This window comes from Meleagris gallopavo, chromosome 3 (assembly GCF_000146605.3).
Source record: "Meleagris gallopavo isolate NT-WF06-2002-E0010 breed Aviagen turkey brand Nicholas breeding stock chromosome 3, Turkey_5.1, whole genome shotgun sequence".
NCBI lineage: Eukaryota > Metazoa > Chordata > Aves > Galliformes > Phasianidae > Meleagris > Meleagris gallopavo.
Window position 1 is genome coordinate 41979761 of NC_015013.2, and position 9886 is coordinate 41989646.

The 9886-nt window shown below is 40.8% G+C and overlaps 1 long non-coding RNA gene across 1 annotated transcript; it reads left to right on the forward strand.

Moving 5' to 3' along the window:
* Positions 1–3618: 3618 nt before the first annotated feature.
* Positions 3619–9658, forward strand: LOC109366976. Its single transcript, XR_002113694.2, has 4 exons — positions 3619–3832; positions 6511–6594; positions 8620–8716; positions 9215–9658. It is a non-coding gene; the product is annotated as an uncharacterized LOC109366976 (long non-coding RNA).
* The last annotated feature ends 228 nt before the right edge of the window (positions 9659–9886 follow it).

Below are 9886 nucleotides of genomic sequence, written 5' to 3' on the forward strand. Positions count from 1 at the left end.
ATGGTAATGAAATTCACTTTAACATTAATGTAGAAGTAAGTTATCGGTGTGGTAACATAACCAGCTTGTCCTGCTGATTATTTTATTTTTCTATATTGGTCCCTCCCCCTCATGGGATGATTTATCTCAATTTCACTGTCATCCTCTTAATGAAGTTAGCCAAGATCCTCCAGTATTAAATTACACAGAGCACACAGGCCGACGACTTGGAGCTCTAAGCTCTTTAAACTGGCAGTTTCTTCTTGGGGCAAACCTCTTTACTAAAGATTTATTTCATCTGCCCTTTGAAACCAGTGAATTACCATCAATTTGAAAGTTCTGCTAAGGCAGAACTGGCAAAAGAGGGGAAGTAGAATCAATCTCTCCTGCGGCTGCAGAGCTGTTACTGGGATATCTGTATCACGTAACCTTTAAAGAAATTGGATTGCAGTCAGGTTCCAGAAACAGGCGTATTATTTTTTTTAAACATGACTGCAGTCTGGTTTATGTGAGAGCTGTTTAACATGGACTAATTGCCCATCTGCCTCAGGAGGAGCTGGGATGTAGGATGGGTGCTCTCATGGAGCAGGGAGCAGCAACAAGGGCTCGTTTGGTCAGCACATCTCTGACCAAGGTCATTGTTTTCAGCGATCCCGAAAGGTCTCTGCTGAAACCCAGGCTGCCCTTACAGCCTTGGCATTTTCCAAAATGAAAATAACACTGCAAAAGAAATCAGTAAAGCCACTGATGATATTCCAAGCACTTTAGCAGGGTCTGTTGTGATAGGACAAGGGAAATGGTTTCAAACTAAAAGATGGGAGATTTAGATTGAGTATCCTGCCATCATGAGGCTCCAGATTTAGAGCAGACAAACTGCTTTTCCCATACGTGCTCTGAACATGAAAACATCTGAAGATCAGGAGTCTTTAAGATGATGTTGAGATGCTTGTGTGGCAGCATGTCCTGGCTTTGTTCCTCAGCTTGCTGATCCACAGTAGCCAAAAGTCTGCTCTATACAATGTACAGCAGCAGGCTGGAGACCCAGTCTGAAAACTGCATGGCACCAACTACGAGCTTGCCTTCTACTCTCAAGAGGATGATTCCGATGCCAGAGACAAGGAGGAGCTTTGAATTGTGCACAGTGATCAGGGGAGTGTGCTGGGTTTAGGAGTAAAAAAGCTCAGATATTTCCTACTGCTTGGTGCAGGGATCCATCGAGTATATCCTGACCCTTCTGAGCTGCAGCATTCTTCAGTCAATACCCCAAACAGAGGAGTTTGCCCAGCTTCTGACTATGGCTGGTCTACAAAATTAAAAACTTACTCCTATATTTCTGCAGGAGTGTGTAAAATGTGGGATTCTGGATTGCACTGCAGCAGTTCTAATCACTTAAGCCTGCACTGCCTTGGGGTTCCTGGACTCTCCCTCTCCTAAGCATCTTTCATCTGAAAATCTTTCACTTGGCTCATAAGCAAATGGAAGGATCACAGAGTAGTTGTGTAAGATAGCAAAAGCAGAGTACTGCAGTCAGCCCTACTCACGTGGCCTTACATCATTCTGAGAACTCCCAGCAGAGGTGGGACAAAGGATGGGATATCCTTGGGGAAACGGATGTGTGCAATCAGATGTGAACTCTTCAGTTCACTACTCATTGAGCAGCTTACCTGAAAAAGCACAGCTATGCTGCTCATAGTCTGTATTTAAACATAGATTTCCACCTTGTAATGGCAATAATATTTCTTGAAGTACCAGCTGAATGCCACTGCAAATCCCACTATTTTCCTCTCTTCAGAAAAGGAAAAAGAAACACAAGAATGGATTTTTCAAAGATGAAATGCTGTGATTTTAGAAGGCCATAACAGTAGGTTTGAATGATAGGTCTCAATTTCATTTTCAGATACTAAAAACATGCAAGGCTACACATTTTTCACAAAATCATCATCAGTTTAGGTTCTCCTCAGTTTATATGGCAAGTCAATTCAAATGTTGACTGTCTTGCAAGGAGAAGAATCTCTCCTATGATTCTTGAGTATCTTGCTTACCTTCCTTTTCAAGGCTATTTCTCTTCTTTCTGTCTTTTTTTTTTTCTTTTTTTTTTCTTGGGCACTTAACTTACCCTCCCAGACACAGATGTTTGAAGTTGTAATTGTCTGTGATTCCTGCAAGGAGTGTCCAAGTGGCTCCGAAGTGCGAAAAGAGGCATAGTTCTCTCCTGGCTCTGACAGCTGCAGTTCAGCCTCCCACCTATCCCATCTCTGACAACCTGTTCTGACAGCCCCAGGTTGGTGTTTGTGACCTTGGTTTTGTTTCTGGAACCTGCAGTTTTCTGTCACGGAAACCTCAGTGTTGGTCTGTGAAGCTGGAAGAGTGGTAACAAAAGACAGTTTAAAAGAAACCAGCAGCAGGTAGCAATCCTGATTACCAGACAGGTGTCTGCTGTTTTACAAAGGAACAAAAAAAGAAACAAATCAGAAACAGAATGAAGATCCCCCACTTCTATCCTTCACCTACTGTTGTCATTTTTATATCAAAATGAGCTGGATCCCTGCTAGCATAGAAAGTCAAAAAGAGAATTGCAGAGTTTCACTGGAGTTCAGTCCCCTTTTCAGCAGTTAAAATAGGATTTCCGCATCACTTGACAAACAGAGAAGGTATTTGCAAGTTCCATTAATATAAAATAAAGTAATTTTGATATTTGAGAAATTTATTCTTTTGTCTTTTAGAGAATCTGATCTGCATGTGAAATAACACTTTGAATACTTAAGGATACTGATGACAATATGCTCAGTTGCTGAGACTGAAAATCTGTTTATTTTTTCTTTTTCTTACAGGGGAATTATTGCTTAATTAAAATCCATTTCAAATAAGAGCTAAGCATCCCCCCATTGGTTGATGGCTGGTAGATAGGCTGATAGTGCTCATCACAATTAGAGTGAGAAACCGTCAATCTTACAGGTCATTCCCTATTACCCTACCCTATAACAGGCATTTTCCTATGTAGATTGAGGATTTATGGCACACAGAATAAAATCTTACACAGTAAGTGGAGGGGAGGGGATAGAGCACCCAGAGAATACTTTCTGGAATATTAATTATGAATTTTCTACATCGGAATACCTTTTCTGGTTTTTGGCATTGTATATTGAAATACCATTTAGAATCATTTTTTTCTCTTTTGAATATTTATCACAATCTTGTATTTTTAATGTGTTCTACAGATGCAAAGAATTGTAACTCTTCCAGATGAATGTGTTCCCCAAACAAAACTTTAAATTATTTATATCATTTCCACACCATTGAGCTATCCTCTAGGAATGGTCCTCGTTTCCAACCTTTATCTATGAATCTCACTGAGAAGTGAAAGATGGTTGCTGTTTTGTTTTGTTTTATTTTATTTTGTGGGTTTTGTTTTGTTTCAGTTTTGGAAACCCTAGAAACTAGATTGGAAAAAGCAAGTGGGAAAAGAGCCTTCAGTGATAAGGATGAAGGATACTACTCTACCATTAGTGAGAATTATGTGCCCAAGTCACTGATATATATCTGGATAGAAAGAGTCAGGGAAAAAATTGGCAGGAATTTAGTCAATGAACAAATCAATGCACTTGGACTATTTCTAGTAGAAGCTGAGAACCTCTGAAAACGGCAAGAGAGATATTTGAGAAGTCTGTTTCATCCATCTAGCATGTTCTAAAGACCTGAAATCTGCATTTTTTTTTTACTTTCACAGTGTCAGGAAAGTTGCTACATTACCCTTGAGAAGAAAATAACATCCCCTACAAGCAGAGGCCAGCAGAACTTCCCAGAATTTGTCTAAGGGTCTCCTGCTGGAGGAAAAAAGTCTGAAACAATTGAGGTACTGTAAAAACATAAATTAAAATTTGTTCTGAAAGCACAGTGCTACTGTAATTGTCTTTGCAATTGATATCTTATGACTGATGTATTAAAGAAGTAAGTATTTCCCTGAATGATGGCTTGTGGAGTAATTTTTCTCCTAAGTTGATTCCCCGGGGTCCATTAACACAGGAGCTCCAACCGCTATCTTTCCCTGAGCTGGGGTATGTGAACAGTCTATGCAGCCAACTATTTCACAGACTTTGAGAGAGTTTAATTTGCCTGGAATTGATAGATCTTTGTCAAAACTGTATGTTAACAGACAGGAGACTCGACAGTTATGAGACTTCAACATAATTTCAAAAAATATTTAAATAGAGACTTATCTCTCTGCCTTTGAGATCAGATCCAAACCCCACCACATTTGGACATGGTTGACTAAGAAACCTCACTCCTGTCCAATCATGCTTCCTGAGTTATTACAAGCTTGCACAGTTTTGTCCATACCTATGTATCTATATTTCTGTTGAAAAGACTTCACCTTCCCATTTCTCTCTGAGGGCTAGAGACCAGAAAGCTCCCTAGCCGTGCATTTACAAAAGCTTTAAGCTGAACATTTCTTCTGATGCCACCTCCTAAATGTTTCTGATGATAGAATCTCTTCATCTAATTTCTGGCTCTGCCAGTAATGCCATTTATAAGTAGGCATTATAAAAGTATGTATTTTATCTAGCTTGTGACGTTTTAATGTGATCTGAGAGTCACAAAAGGTTGACCAGCCACCCTCTGAAAATAAAGGCCTTGGAGAAATGACAAATGAGCAGCTCAGATTCAGTCATCGTTTTGGAATTTTTAGTTTGTGTCCATATTGAAATAATAATTTTTAAAAGTGCTGAAAAAAATGATAAGACTGTTAGACAGGAAAAATATCTATGAATATGACAGGACTCAGACTGCTGTAGCTGCCAGCAGGTTAAAAAAAACCCCACACTGGACTGCACAATGAGCATGGACAGGCTCCAACTGAGGTTTTTCTATAGGCAACAATTGCCTACATCTTCTATAGAAATTCACAAAGCAGTGGACATGCATCATCTCCAAGAAACTGGTCTGTTACTAGGTGCATGAAAATAGTAGAAAGAGACTACCATACACTTTCAATTTTAGAACATCAGGATACAACTTATGGTAGGGATTGAGAAAACTTCTGACACCAGCTGTTTAAACACAAAAATACAAGACAATTTCCAAATCCTGATTGCCTTAAGTATCTCTTTCTCAAATATGAGATGTGTAAATATCTTTCATGAGCAAAAGATTAAGGTACAGTTAAATATTAACAACCATCTGTGTTCTAATGCTTGCAGGTCAGAACAAGAGGAATCTAGTTTGATTCCTTGGCTTCAGGAACTGCTGAAATTCTTTATCTGTGCATAAACCATAGACACATGAGAAGATTAAATTGTAATTGCGAAATGTTATGCAAAGTCCTTCTAAGGGGTCGAAGCAGAGCATTTTGACAGTGTAGTGTTCAGCAGCATGAAACTGTGACTTTGTAAGTTGGTGTCCCACACCGTGCAGGCATGGGATGGCACAAATGCTTTAGGTAGAAAAACAGAGTTGAGTTCACGGTGCATTTGGGTATCACTCAGCACAGTGGGAATAATTTGTGTTACCAGTGCTTTGGTTTATTTGTTAGCAAGATGTTATCAAGTTACCTCTAGTGAAGGCTGTAGGCTAGGTTTTCAGGTCAAAGTATTCTGGAATGCCATCAGCACATGGTGATTTCTTTGTAATTAGGGAGCTGAGAGATACTGTGTCAGGGATTGTGCTGTTTGTTCACAGTGTTCCTGCTCACCCTGTAATCTCTTGGTTGACCAGTTCCAAGCCTTTAACGCTATGACACAGGGGAAAAACCTCGTGATTTGGGTGACAGCAGAGAAACTCATTCCTTTAACCGAGCAGCACAAGAAATAGCACCAGGTGATTCTCCAGTTATTATTATTGCCAAACATATGGAGTGAAAGGAATTTATGTTGTTTTTCTCCCTGTAGACTGTCAACATTCGGGAATCCATAAGGCTTGTCTTGGAAAAAAATGCTTAGGTATACAACACCATTTAATTTGAACCCATGTCATGGGGGGACAGAGAGAACAGAAGAAAAAAAGTAGGGCTGCTTTTGCAGAAAGGAATAAAGTAGGGTTTTCATTAGAAGAAACTGAAGAGATGTTTATAGAGATGGAGGTAATAAAAGGTACCAAGGAACAGAGACATCTATTCAGGTCTAATGTTTAGAGAAACAGTTATACCTGCAATAATGTGTAACTATTAAAGATGCATTGCCCCTTAATGCTACCAGTAAAACTTAGCATTATCTGCTCCTTAACTTATGTAACAAGGTAATGAAAGCTGCTCATGTGTTTTTCTTGAAGTATGGCATGGCTGAATATGGTCCGAAAAAAATGAATACTATCTAAGGACTAACGTGGTACCAAACACTGACGGCTTCATCTAGAGACCATAGCCAGAATTTGAAGTATTTTGAGAGAGAAATTCCAGTAAAACATTTATGTTTATATTACCTGACTGCAAAGAACTTCAAAAGAAATTCGTGACCTGTGTGATTACAATGATTCCACTGGTATTTCCATATAGCAACACAATGGCAAATCTTTCTGCTTTCTTTTGTTTTCCCACAGGTTGCATAGTTGCTGTACCCATGGAGAAGGAGAAAGGGGCGTATCTTCAAGTAACTTTGGTCACATCTCACAATGGATAAATTTGTAAGCAGAATGACATGTGATGTGAAGTTTCTCCCCAGTATTTAATCAGAAACCAAATTTGTGATCTAGCTGTTGCACACAAACGGCATCATTTAAATTCCTTTAAAAGCTCAATTGAAAGACATTTCAAAAGTTTCCAGTTTTTCCTTCTCTAAATATTTTAAGAGATTCTGGTTAAAAATGTGCTCTTCATGAAAGCCTGCTCATAGCTTTATTACTAAATCATAGAAACACAGAATCATAGAATATCCCATGTTGGAAGTGATCATCAAGTCCAACTCCTGGCTCCACACAGAACAACCCAAAATTCAAATAAATTGAAAGTGTTGCTCAAATGCTACTTGAACTCCAGCAGCTTGGGGCTGTGACCACTCGACTGGGGAACCTGTTCCAGGGCTCGACCACCTTCTTGAGGAGGAAACTTTCCCTAATACCCAATGACCCCTCCCTGACACAGCTCCATGACACTGAGCCCCCTGGTAGAGACAGAAATGAGTCTCTGGGATAAAAATTCCCTTTGAGGTTTTATGATCTACTGATTATGTGAATACAGAGGCCATTCTACAATGTGCTTGAAACAGAGCATAAACCTTTGCTAACCCCTCCATAGCAAGCTAGTGAATATTTGTAACTTTCTTTAAGGAGAGGGATACTGCTCAACAAGGCTGATGCTGGTTACTTACTGTTTATTAAACATAAAGTTGAGGCAGCTCAATTTATGTTGAGACACAGTGTTGGTGCTTGGATCTTCCCCAGGGAGGCATCGCAGTGTGGCCACCAAGGCGATATCCAGCCCTATAGGTCTCTGTTAGGCTCCCAGCTCACAAACTTCAAGGAACGCACAGATAGAGGATGAGATTATTAATTGTTTCACAAATATGGTAATATTTTGGGTAAGTCCAACTGCAAAGCCTTACTGCTGTGGCTGTCTGAGACCGATGTTTTCAGCACCATTTCTGGGAAATAACTGTCCAGGACTTGATTAGTTGAAGATATTTGGATTCAGTCCTGGAAATGACAGTGCCGAATGATTCAAGTCCAACAATTTCAGTAGGCAATGAGAACAAACAACAGCACACAGAAGTAGCAGAATAAAGCAGTGAGAAAGGGACAGCCAATTAGGAGAGTAAAAGCTATTTAAAAACAAAAACAGAGAATGGCTGAAGCTGAAAAGGAATTTTCGTCTAGTATTTGTATGAACAAGAGCTTCATATAAATGTGTGGATATCCCAGAATGGACATCATCCCTAGCTCTAGCATGGAAATCCTCACAAGCCTCTGTTGAAGGGGGTTTCTCTACAGTTACCCTGAAAAGTCCAGAAACATTTATCTTAGAGGGAAGAGCTAGGTGCAAATGGTGTTAGGTAATTTTATTTCACAAAACTGTGGAAAACATACCTAAATTATAGAAAGAAACAAAACTGAAAGAGAAAAATTTTAACTCCTGCTTATTTTTATTATTGTTATTTTTTCCCCTCAAAGAGCTTCTCAAAGCAGTGTGTAGAAAGGCCAGATGAAATACAGAAGGACAAAGCCCACCAAGCTCTGTGCAGCCATGTGTGGTGATGTGTTTCTTCTCAACTACCTTCATGCACCAGCTTCTATGGACATTGCTAACTGGTCTGACAAAACAGAAGCATTCCAGTTGTTTCCCAGCAATGGTGGATTTTTCTCTCATTCAGAAATTGAGATTTTATATCTATCTCAGTGTCTGTACTAGGAAATAAGCACTTATTCATGGAGAAAGTAGTTATTTTGCACACTTAATTTATGTGGACACACTGAGATAGAAGATATATGATGCACCACAGACCAATGAATTCCCACTGCTTGCAAAACAGTTTGGGTAGCAAACTGTCTTTTAACTTGTGACTGTGAATATTTTGTGTCTCACACACCACCTCTAATTCCGGAAGAAGAAAAACCCAACTTCTCATAAAAACTATACCAAGTACTCCTTTCTTTTAAAGATGCTGGGAGATATTAGCAAGTTGTTAATGTGGCTCTCCTTTTCTTTAATCACAGAATGTCAGCGATTGCAAGGGACCATGAAGGATCATCTAGTCCAATCCCTCTGCCAGAGCAGAAACACTTAAATCAGGTCACACAGGAGTGTGCCCAGGTGGGTTTTGAATGTCTCCAGAGAAGGAGACTCCACAAACTCTCTGTGCAGTCCATTCCAGTGTCCTGCCACCCTCACCTTAAAGAAGGTTTTTCTCATATCTTTGTGCAACCTCCTATGTTCCAGCTTGCACCCATTGCCTCTTGTCCTATCACTGGATGTCACTGAGAAGAGCCTGGCTCCATCCTCCTGACACACACCCTTTACATATTTATAAACATAACATAATCTTTGTTTTGCTCTGGGATTTTTCTCCTTCAAATTATCATCTTTCTCAAGGGTGGGATTTCTAAATCAGACATTCACATTTATGGTCTGTGGGACTTGCCTGTCACAGCAAGCTGTGGTTTGTAGACCTTGAAAACTTTAAGACTTGAGGTAGCCTAACGGTGGTGATGTGTTGGTGGTTGGACTAGATGATCTTAGTGGTCTTTTCCAACCTTAATGATTCAATTCTAAGTGGCATAAATCCACACCCAGATAATTATTTCTTTGCAGAGGCGTTGTGCTGAATCCCTTTGGTAAAAGCACAGGCAACCAAGCCGAGAAGGAGGAAAAGGACGGGGCACACAGCCTCATAAATACTCAGTGCAAACAGCTCGTTGGACAGGTGATGAGGGCGAGGTGTAGTTACCACAAACCGGCTTTACGGAAACAAGGCTAGGAAACCCCGCCGGCGCTCCCCGGGTGGTGCAATGCCGCCACCTGGCGGCCTCCCGCCGCCTCCTCCCGCTTAGCTCCTCGTTCCGCTGCTCCGCGCCGCCTCAGCCTGCGGCCTGTTCGCTGCCCTCGCCTGAGTGGGGGCTGCGTCAGGCTGAGAGCGGCGCTGCCAGCAGGGGGCTGTAGAGTAACGAGGGCTAAGAACGGAGAGACCCAGAGGGCCCGGCTGCCTCAGTCACGCCGTCATTCTGTGAAGAGTCTTTCAGCCATGTAGATGTTTACTGCATCATCTGCTTCTTTTTTTTTTTAAATATCCGCGGTTTATTGCACGTACGCATATTTATCACCTTTCCCCTCCATACAGAGAACCCTTCATCCACCTTCCATCCTCCTCCTGCCTGAGAGGGCTTAGGGATCCAATCTCTGGATTTGGGGATCCTATCTACACAATAACCTTTGCTGAAGTTTACATTTTCCACGCTACACCGTTCCTTTAGGAGTGGTGGATTT